The 14,050-nt window shown below is 45.0% G+C and overlaps 1 long non-coding RNA gene across 1 annotated transcript in view; it reads right to left on the bottom strand.

The window, feature by feature from the left end:
- The window catches only part of LOC308590675, a 38,672-nt gene extending 33,967 nt beyond the window's left edge, over positions 1 to 4,705 (bottom strand). Inside the window, exon 1 of the long non-coding RNA XR_014009864.1 lies at positions 4,627 to 4,705. This is a non-coding gene — a long non-coding RNA (uncharacterized lncRNA). The remainder of the gene's footprint in view (positions 1 to 4,626) is intronic.
- Between the last annotated feature and the right edge of the window lie 9,345 nt (positions 4,706 to 14,050).

The following is a 14,050-nucleotide window of genomic DNA, read 5'->3' as shown; positions in this document are numbered from 1 at the left end:
CCCTGTTGTATTCCCCTTCCATTAATTTAGTTCCACAAGTTCTTACCCCAAAATTAAAACTTATTATGTTTAACCCAATATTCAATTTGGTTCATCTTATATAACCACTTTCCCTTTGAATTCCACCATCCCTCATCATTAAAAAAAATTTTCCCCCAAGGTCACCCCATTTCCCTTCCACGAATTCCCTTTTTTTAATAAACACATCAAAACAAGATAAAAAAGATAAAAAAAGATTCAAAATATAGTTTTACACCCTTTGGATTCCAAATCTCCCCCCACCCTTCCCCGGTTTCGATTCCCCATGTCCATCGGTCTATCTGCTATCAGCCTGGAGATCTCACGTCCATGACCGAATTCTCAGCTCCACTTTGCCGGTTTTCTTAGTAATCTTTAGCTTCAGACTCCCAATCTTAGAGAAGCCCCTGACTGGCCTTTGATCTTCCTTGGTCTTTCACAATAATATGGCTCCTCCTTTGTTCTTTCCAAATCGTCATCAGTCCTTTGTTCTCTTTCCTCACTTTCCTCAGGTTTCTTTTCCTGTTCCGCTGCAAAAACATTCTAATTCAAAAACTTGGTTCCTCTACAGGGGTTATTATTTGTTCAGGAACAAGAACTTGCGTCAGGTCCCTTCCATTCTTCAATAGATAATTCTATTGTCTCCTTTAGTGTAGAAATCTCTGTAGACAAAATAATGTTTCGTTTTTGCAGCTTTCCCAGGAGATAAAAAGTCCTGTTCGATTCCAAAAGTATTTTTCCACTTACGACCGTTCTTGTAATGTCCCAAAACCCCTCTAGGGGGATTATAGTAACTTTGTTTCCTCAAATCCAAAAGTCAAATTGTTATTCCTTGTTTTTGACAATTTATATCCAAATTGTAACAAAACTAACCAACAAAGTCCTCATAGCAAAGTCCTCTTTATATTCTCCAACTTTAACAGCTACTTTGACAGCTGTCAAAGTCTCTATCTCTCTTCACCAGGCTCTCTCACGGATCGCCCCGGTTCCCGGGGGGGGTTGCACTTAAACTCTCACCATCCACTCTTCTCCTCCAGCACAGTTCTTATAATTTCCCATCATGGAATTAATAACTTTTATCAATAAACAGAAGCAAACTCTTTTCTCGACCTTAGTTGCCAAATCCTTGTTTTAAATTGTCTACAATAGGGGGGAGACGGACTTCCTTTTTGCACCTCCCCCGCTCGTGCCAAATCCGAAAAGATTTTTATTTCTTTTAGGTCCGATTTCCAAATTACTCACAGGTTGTTGTTTTTAGTCCAAATTTTCAATAGAAGAAGTCAGCGCTCTCCGTCGAATGGCATGCGGCTTCGCTCGGCAGGGAAAGCATAGGACTCATAGCACCGCGCCGCCCCCCGTCCCCCGCTCCGTAGCCTTTTAAAAGGCTCCTTCGCGGGTCAGGGGGCGCTAACGGTGCCCGCCGAGTCACCAGGTCCATGGGCATCCGCGCCCATGGTTTTTAAGGGTCCCCGCGTCGCCGGCGCGGCAGGACCCAACCCCTACTGAGCCGGCTCCCTCTGGAGCTCGGAGGGAGTCCGCCATTCGGCGATGGCGCCAACCCGGAAGTGGATATTTAATTTGTTTTCAGCACTGTGCTTTACATCATGGTATAGCACAATTACAATTCTAGCAATTTATGACACTGTCCTGAATCCATTGTTCCTGGGTGCTGGCAAAGTGCTCCTTGACATCATCTGTAAATTCCTCCAACGAAGCCTCTTCATGCATCAGTTCCTTGTTCAGCTCAGTGTGACACAGATATGTGCAACAGTGAACCTTTTGAACGTAAGTCGTAGCAGCAGCAGTGGGGGGTGCAAGAGGGCTGGTTGCCCCGGGTGCATTCGCTTCCCTCTCCCTGCTGGGAAGACCCCTCCCCAGACCCCACCAACATCACTGCCACCCAGCCCTGACAGGAGCCATTTACAGGCAGGGCAGGGGCAACTCACCTTCCCCTTGGGGAGAGGAAGAGAGGTGGGGACACCATGGATGTGAAGGGCAGGCTTCTCGGCAGAGTCTGCCTCCCTCCCTCCTGCCTCCGGTCCTTTTCAAACTGAAGACAGAAGCTCGGGTTGGGATTTGAACTGAGAACGCCAAAACTTGAAGTTAGGCTGGGCTGAACTACATATTGAGGCCTCCTCAGGTGTGACTGGTGAGGCACTATGATGCCTCTAGATTGGCCAGGCCTTCTACAACCATCCGCAACGTGGGCTCCAGCCTTTGCCAAGGGATCTGTGCATTCTAAGAGGATATCTGCATTACATAATAACATAGTAAAACAATAGCAAATATTTTAAAAAACCCAAACTCGTGTTTAAATACTATAAATATAACACAATCACTTGCAGCAACCATTAGCAAAAATAACCAGAGAGCTTGACAGTTTTACCTTAGTCTAAGAAACACCCCTCACCTGGGTCCCTCTCCTGCAGCAGCTTTTAATATTTACCCTTTGCTCCATAGAGCTCACCGTTTTAGACTCAAAAATCCCTGTGAAACAGGTCAGGCTGAAAGATGATGGTTGGGTGGTGGTTGTTTTACAGTGCCTGAGCCTGAGAAGAGGAAGCTCAATGGGCTGAAGTGTCCAAGTTGCCTCTACTTAGGAGGAGATCGGTGCACCTACACGAAAAAAACCATCAGCTGCGGAAATGACGAGGACCACTGCTTCTACTTTGGGGGTAGCGGCACTTACGGTGAGTTTCTGCATTCGCTGAGTGCAGCTAGGGCCCCATTTGCCCTATGCATTTAAAGCAGTATCACTCCACCTTGAACAGTCATGGCTTCTCCCAAAATATGTTGGCATGGGTGTTGAAAGTTATTAGGAGACCCCCCATTATCTTCACAGTGTGTCTGGGGTAGTCAGGAGCCCTAGGAGGAGGGATGTGTGAGCTGAGGAGGCAGGCGGAGGAGCATCCAGGGGCTAGTGATTTGTGGGCTTCTGTGCCACCCGTGAGGCAGCTCCTGGTGGTGGTGGAAGAGAGGAGTCAGGAGGAGGAGACCAGGAAGCCAAATACAAAGCAGGAGAAAGAGGCAGGAGAAGAGTTGCAGGACGTCTCTTTTTCTTCCCACTCATCCACCCTTAGAGTCTGGAGAGCTTGTGGTGCTCCCAGAGAGAGTCATAGCTTTGGAAACCTCTGGATCCTCCCTGCACTTCCACTTGTCCCATACCTAGAAAGCACAGTTCCCGGTTGTTTTCCACTTGCAACATCCTTTCTAGGCACGGCTCTGATTGGTTTTGCCTTGCCCCACTGCTTTCCTCCCAAGAAATCTGCAGAAAATCCTGATTGCTGATTGTTCTGATTCTGCACTGAATCACAGGGCTTTCCCCAGGGGAAAGCGGCAGAGCAAGACAAGCTCTTGTGATTCACAAAGCTTAAGTAGCATGTAATCAAGCCCAGGCTGCTGCTGTCACTCCCAAAGCTGGACCAAGTTGGGAGTTTGTAATCCACGATCCTAGTTCTCCATCACTTAAACTAAGAACTGGACCATAGAGTTCCAGTGGAACCTGAAGTGCAGCCGGCAGAATAGACTGCTCTGTTAGCAAGTCTAGATGTGCCCCATGGTGGTGGACAGCTGCCAGGAACATACTGGTGACAGCCAGATGCATATGGAATTAGTGTTCCATATTGTGCTCTTCTGAAAACTGCAAAATCATTGATAAACCTTGATGAATTCCTGCCTAGATCCCTGTAGCTGTTTATTCCATTTCCCCCACAAACACACATGTTTGTGTTTTGTTTTTTTCAACAGGGAATAATACGATAAAGATTGCTACCCGAGGCTGTGCAACGGCAAATATGTGTCGCTCCGTTCATGGATTGACAGAGATTAAGGGTGAATATTTGGGAGTGCGGATCACTAGAGCAGAGTGCTTCAAAGCAAATCACTCTGTCTATGAACTGTAGTTGAGAGAGAGAACAAATCTCCAACTCCCGGAAGAACCCACAATTTAGGGAAATCAGCTGCCTTGTGCTTGAATCAGGGGAGGTCTCAGCCTGAAGCCTCCCAGCCTTTATTGCCAGAATTCTAGAAGCTCCTCCTCAAGGAAAGGCTGTATTTGACTTTCATGTTCAAATGAGGTCATTGAATCATGTCCAAAATAAATATATGTAGCCAATAATGAGTGTTGTATCGTTTGTGTGTTTTTTCCAAATGCAACATTTGTGGGGGGGGGGACATTTGTCAGGCAGTCAGACAACTGGGAAAGGTCTGACTCTGAGACTGAGAGAACGCAGTCACAGGCAGAGCCAGAGTGGGTGAGTTGAGCCTGCACCCTTCAGAGTTTCAAGACATTTTAGAGCAGCAGACCCAGGAAGCTCACAGTCTGGGAATGAAGGGGGAGACGACCTTGGGGGGGGGAGTTGCTAGGCAACCTGGAGGAAAGCAGCATTCAGAGTACTCTTCTTTAGAGAGTGGACGCGAAGTCTGCCCACTTTCTCCACAAAGCAGGAGATAGGAAAGGGTTAAGATGCAACAGGAGGACAAGAGGGGAAGGACTGGACATTGTCAGCCTTCATGTTGCGTACACAGCAGGGACACAGACTGGGCAATTCGTAGCTAAGAATGGCAGGCTCATGCCGCTCTCTCTGTGTTAATTGTTAATAAACTTACCATAAATCTTCCAAGAGGCTCATTAATTCTTATCGGAGCTTGTTTGCCTGCCTGAGATCATTACATCTCCCTAAGAAAGAGGACTGTTTTGTAGAACATTGTCCACCATTGTGTGTGTGTGTGTGTGTGTGTGTGTGTGTGTGTGTGTGTGTGGTGGCTACCATTTTGTATCTTGGAATGTAGCCCTGAATGAATGGAGCAAGGCTGAAGCACTGCACTTGGAGAAATGCTGGAAGCTGGTACAATTCCCGCCACTCACCTGCAACGAGAGGTGGATTGCATCTGCAAAAGAAATACACTGAGCAGACTAACGGCAAGCGTTGTTTGGCATTGCCTGAGTATGAGCAGAGGATGCCCAATGGGCTCAAGGGCCCAAGTTGCTTCTCCCTCATGTCAGATAGTTGTGTGGCTCAACTATAAAAATAAGGAGGATCGCTGCTTCTACTTTGGAGTCAGCATCAGTACTGGTGAGTCTTGTATAATGGGGTGCAGCATTTACAGCAGTATCATCAAAAATGGTGGGAAATGTAGATTATTAAGGGGGCTGAAAGTTATTAGGAGACCCCCTCAATTACCCTCACAGAGTGTCAGGGATGGGCAGGACCCCAAAGGGGGGGGGGATATGTGGGCAGAGGAGGCAGGCGCAGAGCAGTTGGGTGGAGGTTACAGGGGAAGGGGCTTTGGCTCCCACAATAAAATATTTGAGGATGCTGGGCCCCGCCCCCAAAGTTAATGTTCATTGCTATTGTCCACTGCATCATGTGATCAGTTATGCAGGGCTGGGCTTTTCTGCGCCGCCACAATAAACACCTAATAAAAAAGGCCTCCTAAAGCACCTAATAAAAAAGCCCCTAGTTTTTTCGTAAATCTTATATAAACATTTTCTTCAATTCATTTTATACCATTTCCCTGAATGCTTTTGTTACCTTACACATCCACCACATATGCTGGAACGTCCCTTCTCTTTCTTTACATTTCTAACATACATTAGAAGCAGTTCTATACATCTTTGCTAATTTTATTGGTGTTAAATACCATCTATACATCATTTTCATATAATTTTCCTTCAATGAACAGCACACTGTAAATTTCAGGTTTTCTTCCCATAGTTTTTCCCATGACTCAAGTTAAATATTGTGCCCTATATCTTGTGCCCATTTTATCATTACTGTCAACGAAGCTCAGATGCTGACAGGAGAAGAAGAAGCAGGCATAGAGAGAGAACAGTTAACAGTGGAGGACAGAGAGGAGAGGGAGAGCAGCTGTAATCTGAGCTCTGAACAAAGCAGAGACAAAAGACAGGGCCAGAGTGGCAGGCTGATGTGTGAGAGCTCCAGTAGTGAGTCAGACATTGGCATACAGGAAGCATTCTCTCCCAAATCTCATAGGATCTCAAAAGTGGCCGAGACACTTGAAAGATACTGGAAGAGAAGGTGGGGGCTTCCGTGCTGGGGAAGGGGGAGGAGCTTAGTCTGGGCAACTCCATCTTCTGGGGAGGACGATGAGTAGAGGAGCTCCGTCCTAGTTTGATGTTTTAGCAATAAATCTGAAATAATTAACAGCCAGAGTCATCTCACGTTTGTGAGAGAGACAAAGCCATAACAATTACTGATTTAACTTCTTCATCCTTCGTATGCCATTCTAGCAACAATTTATACATTCTAGACAGTAACTTCTCCCTATTTCCCAATAATTCCTTTTCAAACCTTGAATATTCTGTACTAAATCCTCTTTTCTTATCTGCTTTAAACACTTCAGTTGATCATACTGCAACAAATCTGTGACTGTCTTATATCTTCCATGTTTTTTAATTTTAATTGTTGTTCCCCCTCAATGAGCAACTCTTTATAAATTGCCCAATCCGCTTTCGCATTAACCTTTTTCAAGGATATCGCTTCCATTGGGGAAAACCACCATGGGGTTTTCTTTTCCAACAAATTTTTATACTTTCCCCATACACCATAGATTGCTTTTCTTATTACATGATTCAAAAAACCTGTATGTACTTTGGTCTTTTCACACCACAAATATGCATGCCATCCAAATATGTTATCATGACCCCCAAGATCTAATATCTCTGTATTTTTTAGAATTATCCATTCCTTTAGCCAGCAGAGACAAGACGCCTCATAATACAATTTTAAATCTGGCAAGGAGAAGCCCCCTCTTTCTTTATCATCTATTAGTAATTTATATTTAATCCTTGGTTTCTTCCCCTGCCAGATAAATTTAGTTATATCTTTTAGCCATTGTTTGAAGTGTCCATCCCCACTGGCCACAGGTATTGTCTGAAACAAAACTGAATGTATTCTTGGCAATACATTCATCTTTATAACAGAAATTCTTCCCCCAAGTGATAAATTTATTCTTCCCCAATTTCCAAGTTCTTTATCTCTTTCCAATTTGTTTCATAATTACGCTTAAATATTTATATTTTTAACAGTTAGCCATACACCCAAATATTTCACCTTTCTTCAATTGTTAGTTGTGTTGCTAGTTGTAATTCATTTATATTTTCTTCAGTCATATTTTTTACCAATAATTTCATTTTATTTTTATTTAACTTAAATCCCGCTACCTGTCCAAACTCATACATTTTGTTGAGTACCCTTGGTATGTTCACCAATGGATTCCACAGCTACCATTTCGATGAATTCTGTGAAGAGGGGTTGATAGTTAAACCACTCTGAGAATTAGGCTTGGTACGTTCACCAATGGATTCCACAGCTACCACTTCCATGAATTCTGGGAAGAGGGGTTGATAGTTAAACCACTCTGAGAATTAGGCTTAGCCAAGCAAGGATAGTTAATGATACTCTGCTGAGCAAGACGAGCTCTTGTGACTCACAAAGCTTTCGCAGCTTGTAATCAGGCCCAGGTTGCTGCTGTCACCCCCAAAGCCAGACCAAGGTTGGGAGTTTGTAATCCACAATCCTAGTTCTCCATCGCTTTAACTTGAACTAAGAACTAGACCATAGAGTTCCACTCAAACCTGAAGTGCAGCTGGCAGAAAAGACTGCTGTGTTAGCAAGTCTAGGGTGCCCCAGGGCCAACGGACAGCTGCCAGGAACATACTGGTGACAGCCAGTTGCATATGAAAATAAAGCATCCTTTATTTCCCTCATGGCTGGGCCAGCTCTATATTAAAGGAAAGTGTGCATAGAAGTGCATCTATCAGTGAAGAATAATTTACAAAATACAATTAAGTGGAGAATCCTAAACATAAGGAACCAGTTTCAAGCAGGCCTTCATAAGAAGTTGGCATAAAGTACGCCAGTTCCAAACTGCATTTAGTTGGAGCAGATTAGGGAGGAAGGACATGAAAATTAAGATTTCAAGATTCTTGGCGTCTTCTTCTCTAAAAAGCTGGCGTTGGCATTGCCAAGATTGCCAAATAATCATGCTGGAGTGGAGGGTTCTTTCCCTTGGAGAATTTCCAGAGGGTCACTATTTTCAGTTGGGATTGAATCACACACTGCCAAATTCAGGTTGTACAATTAAGGCTGATCTGGAGCTCATGTACAACCAACCCACTTACAAAGAACAAAACAAAACAGGAAATGCACTGCGAAGTGTGACATAGCAATTGCTTTGCACAATGTTTTTTAACTTCCCCACAAACAAACCAAAATAAATGCTTAGTCAATAGCCAATGTTGTCTAACCTCCCTGCAAACATTCTGCAACCAAACGAGAGTGGATGCTCAAGCAAGTTGCCTGGAAGCTGCCCTAGAGCAAGCATGGTTAGTATTTTCCACTGCCACTATTGCAGAGGGTCACGTGATCGGATGATTTCATTTCTTATCACTGTGTGTGTGAGCGGAAGTCAAGCCGACAAACTTCCGTTTTTGCTCTCTGTCCAGCTAAGGGCTAGAGAGGATGTGTGAGAAGGAGCTCACACAAAAAGCCATGTTTCTTTTGTTTCTTTTGCTGTAAATAATAAAATACTTGATGCCACAATTCCTACACAATTTTGCTTTTGCTGGCTCTGCTACTACGCTTTATATCGTGCACATGTCTTTTGGATGTGTGCCGATGCTTTCTCCGGGACTCCAGCGAGAGACACCTCTCATCAAGCATGTCCAAAGTCCGGCCCACGGGCCAACTGCAGCCCATGTTCCGGTTTAAAATGACCCACGCAGGCCGGCGAGAGTGGAGGCTTCACTGGCCATGTGTGCGTGTCCTGCCTGAGCTGATTCTGGTGTGAGGGCCGAGGGCAGGAAGGCAGGCAGGCAGGCAAGCCAGGGATGTCTTTACCATTGGGCATAGTGGCACAGCGAGCCAGGGCGCCAAGCAGTGTAGGGCACCAGGTGGAGAGTCCAGGGAGAATCCGGGGAGGGGAGAGCAGGGAGGTAAGTGTGGCGGAGCGGGGGCTTGGTGCCTGCGCGCCTCCAGTGCCCATCGGAGGCAAGAGGCTTTCCCACAGTCCGGAGCTCTCTCTGCTGGCTCCGAGACACACCACCTCCTCGGCTGTGTAGTGTGTGCTTGCATCCCAAGTTCTGCACATAATAAACGTGACTCTACCACCGCTCCTCCTCTCCACTCTACCTCGAAAGATCCCCGTGCTCGAGGCTACATGCTGCAACTGCTGCCCCCAGCGCCCCTCTCTCCTTCCCCAGCTTCTCCACCGCCTTGCATGGAGCCTGCCTCCTCCCGCTGCCCACACCACCTCTGCACTCCTTCACACGAAACGCATTTCTTTCCCCTGCCCAATCCCTTCCCAGTCAGGCTCTCTCCTCCCCCCACTTCCTCCCCAAGCAAGGATGGCGAGACTGCGACTGAGTGAGCACGCTTCTCTGCTGCGACGACGCAGATGGCCCAGCTCGCTTCGCCTGTCCCTGCCCGGACGAGACCCCCACCTGCCTCACCCATCGCGCCCGGCTGCCCAGCCCCACACCAAGATCCTGTTAGTTTCTGTTTGCCACTTAGCAGCTGCTTAGAGTCACAGAACTCTGTTTACATTCCAGACACATTCCATACTATTGGAAGTCTCACGGGAGACGGGAGACGGGATACGGGATGTGACGTTAGTGGTTTCCTGATTCCTTTGTTCCTTTGTTTCAGTTGCTCTCTGCTTTCATAGAGAGAGGATGTGTTTTTTGTCTGCGTAGCTTAGTAATAAAACTCTTTGCAATGTAGCCCAAACCTCTCGTCTCTTTCCTGTGCTGGAAACTCTGCTGAAGAATGTGCCTGAGGCCTTATCAAAGGCTCAGGTTGTTAAACACGTCGGGAAACAATTCTGAAGGACTAGGAGAAAGAAAATGAGCTTTATCAGCTTGGCCGAGCGGAGATCCCGACAGATCCCGCTGCAGGAGCTGATGCCTGGCCCTGTGCGAGCAGCACAGGGCAGCAGTGTGAGGCAGTAGCAACCTTTCCTAAAAAAGGTAAACAACTTTGGAGTTCCCCCCCTTAAAAAACGTCAACAATTCTGGGAAACAAGGGGGCGCTGGAGGAATCGTTGCACCATGGCACCAGATATGCTTAAGATGGCCCCGCCCTAGCCTGAGTTTTGTCTCCAGTGTGTGTGCAAAATTCCCAGCACTGGGTAATCAGCAGCCAATCATGCCATCTTCTCTCCTTTGAGCCAAGCCGGCTGTGCGCAAGAAAGTCGAGGGGTGGCGGAGGAGAAATGACACCACCCAAAAGAAACACACACACACACCTGTGGCTGCCAAGTCGAGCCCTCCCCTGGATGGTATCCCTTGCTGCAGGTGGCAGCAGCAGAAGACAAGAATTGGAGGGGTGGGGAGGGGGAGGAGCGGGGGAATGGGTGGCTTCTCTCTTCTCGATCCACCTGGTTCGTTTCTTACGGGGGTGGGGAAGAACCCTGAGAAAATTTGCTGGAGACGAGAAGTGGGGTTGTCTTTATATAGCGTGCAGAGTATTCCGCTTGCACAACCACTTTCGTGAGCGATCCTTAGGATCACCTGCGCAGAGCTGAAGATGAACCTGTTCACTTAGCACACATCCGCCACTGCCCCAGCTCAGGTCTGTGAAAGTTAAGATGCCTCTGTTTGAAGCGAGTGGGGATAGTTCCGTCTTCTGCCCAGATTATCACCCTGCAGGCACATTTACACAAGAAAGGACCCTGAGATACGCCTTTGAGTTGGGATGTCTCTTTTTTATGGATCGCTGATGAAGTAGAGAGGAAATGCAAGAGAGCAACTTTAGAATCAATAGCAGGTTTTTTGTTTATCAGCACAGTGCTTTCATTTGACTTGCAGGGTTCGTTAGAAATTAGGCAGTTGTGAATAATCCCCTGGTATGATTGCTACCATCAGCACAAATTGCATATTCTCTTAGGCATGCATGTTTCAATTGTTCAAAAATTATCAAGAGTATCCTTCACAACAGACCTGCGAAGTAGGTAGGATTTGTCCCAGCCTACTTCACAGGACTGTTGTGAAAGGTATAACAGTACAAATTTTGAACACTAGAACCATGCATATTTAAGGGAATGTGTAATTTTGCAGGTGGGACAGGGAACTAATGGAATGGCTTGCTTGATGACATATTGTGAACACGACATGTATACCTGGTGTTATGTTCCTGTTAATATTTTTTGAACTTAAAAGTTGACAGACAACCTTTATTACTGTGGTACCTCAGGTTACATGCGCTTCAGGTTACATACGCTTCAGGTTACAGACTCTGCTAACCCAGAAATAGTGCTTCAGGTTAAGAACTTTGCTTCAGGATGAGAACATAAATCATGCTCCGGCGGCGCAGCAGCAGTGGGAGGCGCCATTAGCTAAAGTGGTGCTTCAGGTTAAGAACAATTTCAGGTTAAGAACAGACCTCCGGAACAAATTAAGTACTTAACCTGAGGTACCACTGTACCAATAATATGTAATGTACTTTACAGTGTTCCTGACATATATTTCAGCTTCCTGGATATTTTTTTTTCATTCGGCCTTCAGATATGAAAGGCAGAGTGATTTGTCATCCATGTGACGAAATGAAAAGTATGCCGTTTGCAATAAACTTTGCATAAAATAGTTAATTTGCATTTAATTTTAATGGTCCAAAGAATGTCAGGCAAAATGGTTGGCCCTCGTGCATGTTCACTTCATCAAATCTGGCCCTCTTTGAAAAAGGTTTGTGGACACCCCTGCCCTAGAGACTTGGAGATCCTTGGTTCTTTTGGAGGAAGGGTCTGGGGGGGGGGGTTGCTGGAGCAAGAGAAGAGAGCCAGGACTCCTCTAACAGAGGTGGAAAAAGTGAGTTTCAGAAGATCAGGAAGTGAGAGCCCAAACTCCTACATCCTTTCTTTCCAACTTGGGAGGTTGCAGAATCAGGATAGAAACATTTCTATCTGCCTGCTGCGTTTTTAGCTGGGTATCAGTGCTAGCAAGGCTGCCAGGCACACAAGCTGAAATGCATAAAATACTTCCAGCCAGAATAATAAACCAAGTTGGTTTCTTATGGTGCTACAGCGCCCTCTGGTGAATGTCTTGGGAGGGTTCTGAAAAACAGCACCATGATTCCCAAATTCTCTATGGATGGTTGTGCTGAAAAAACTAAGCACATTTTAATTTAAAAACATGACCTTGTGAAATGGGCTTGATTAAAATGAATTGGATGGAGCTGAGGCATTATTTTAAAATTGTATGCAACTGTCAGCGATGTTAAGAATTAGCACAGGCTCATTGTCTTCTGCTCTGAGATCCCATAAATATCGTAACTAAATCAACCTGTCTGAATGGGCCCAGAGTCAGTTTCTCTCAGGGAGGTTGTTATTACCTACTTTTTTCCTCTCACTTTTTTATTTTCTTAGTGCTGCTTGGCCTTTTCAAACACAACAAAAGAGAGAAAACCCATAATTAAACTTCTCTCTCTTTTCTGCCTCCACTCCACTCAGGAGGAGAAAGTAGCAGGAACGATTTAGAGGCTAATCCCCTAGCCCAGATTAAGGAAGTAATAAAATGAACATAACCTGCCACTTAAAAATATATTTTGCTGATTGGAACTTACTTTTGTAGGTAAACGTTGCAAAAGGATCTTGTCCAAAGTATGAGTGGATAATTTATAGGATGTTCTAAGTGTAGCCAGCACTTCAATTCTGCTTTCAAGAGATATCACATATGGCAGTTCTTTGTAGAGCTTAAGTATATAGGGTGATCTCAATAAACATTCAGAACCGGTAGCATAGTGGCAAATTCAGAAATGCAGGGTCCCTCCTTGATAGTCATAGCCACGCCCACAGGGAACCAGGCAGAGGGCCTTTTCAGTAGTGGGGCCACCATGTGGAACGCCCTCCCACCAGATGTCAAAGAAATAAGCAACTATCTGCATAGCTGTCAACGTTCTGAATAGGATTCCTCACAAGAAAAGGGAAAGTTGACAGCTATGACTATCTGACTTTTAGAAGACATCTGAAGGTAGCCCTCTTTAGGGAAACTTTCAATATTTGATGAAATGTTGTATTTTAATATTTTGCTGGAAGGCGCCCAGAGTTGCTGGGGAAACCCAGCCAGATGAGCAAGGTATAAATAATAAATTATTATTATTATTCTAAGATTATACAATAATCTTATGGAATAATAATAATTAGGAATTTATTACAATCAATGCAGATCTCCATGTGTTAGCTTTCAGCTAGATTTTCTCTTTTCTGTGCACCTATCTGGGCAAATGGTTTGATATGCTCCAATATCATCTTTCAGAGTGACTTAAGTTGCGTTTTCCTTGAGGTTCCATTGAACATGACAAAATTTACATGTCATTGTCTTCAAACGGAAGCACCTTGCATTGTCAGTGTTATTAAACACTTAGTTTTGGAGTGCACAGAACAACCACTTCTTCATACTTCCTACATACCTTCTCCAGAGTGACCCCTGGAGCCAATCCTCAGTGGCTGATGCACCTCTGGAAAGGCTTGAAGGATCGGAGATAATAATGGATATAAAAACATTTGTTACAGAATGGCTTAATAAGCAACACCCAACCCTTAAAATACCTCCAAGTGACGTAGATAAGAATATACAGGGTCCCCAACTGTCAATCATCTGTATAGCAACAACTGAGGGGTATTATAATTAAGACAGCATGATTGTCTTTGAAAAGGGAAGCTATGAGCACCATTTGAGACTCTTCTGACCTGGCGATGGAGGGACATAAAATCTTAATTTTTAATGACTAAGGCTGCTGCCTTTGAATAAGCCAAGAGAAGATAAAATGGGTGTGGGAGCCTTGTAGCAACAGTTAATGCACCTCAGTCACAGTCAACAGGCTTTTGGCATCAGCAGAAGGATCCCAGCATAAATTTTTGACTTGGGAGGCTGCTCTATACTGTCAGACCTCTGGAAGAAATTTAAAATTTATCTTAAGAAACATTGTAAAATTAATGAATGCTAAAATGTTGAGGTTTTAGAAATATGGGGATTATGGCTGTAGAAGATTAAGTAAAAGAAAAAAAAACAAGG

The sequence above is a fragment of the Podarcis bocagei genome, assembly GCF_964188305.1.
Source record: "Podarcis bocagei genome assembly, chromosome: 7".
Taxonomy (NCBI): Eukaryota; Metazoa; Chordata; class Lepidosauria; order Squamata; family Lacertidae; genus Podarcis; species Podarcis bocagei.
Note: the sequence above shows the minus strand (reverse complement) of the source record. Positions and strands in the feature narration are given on the sequence as shown.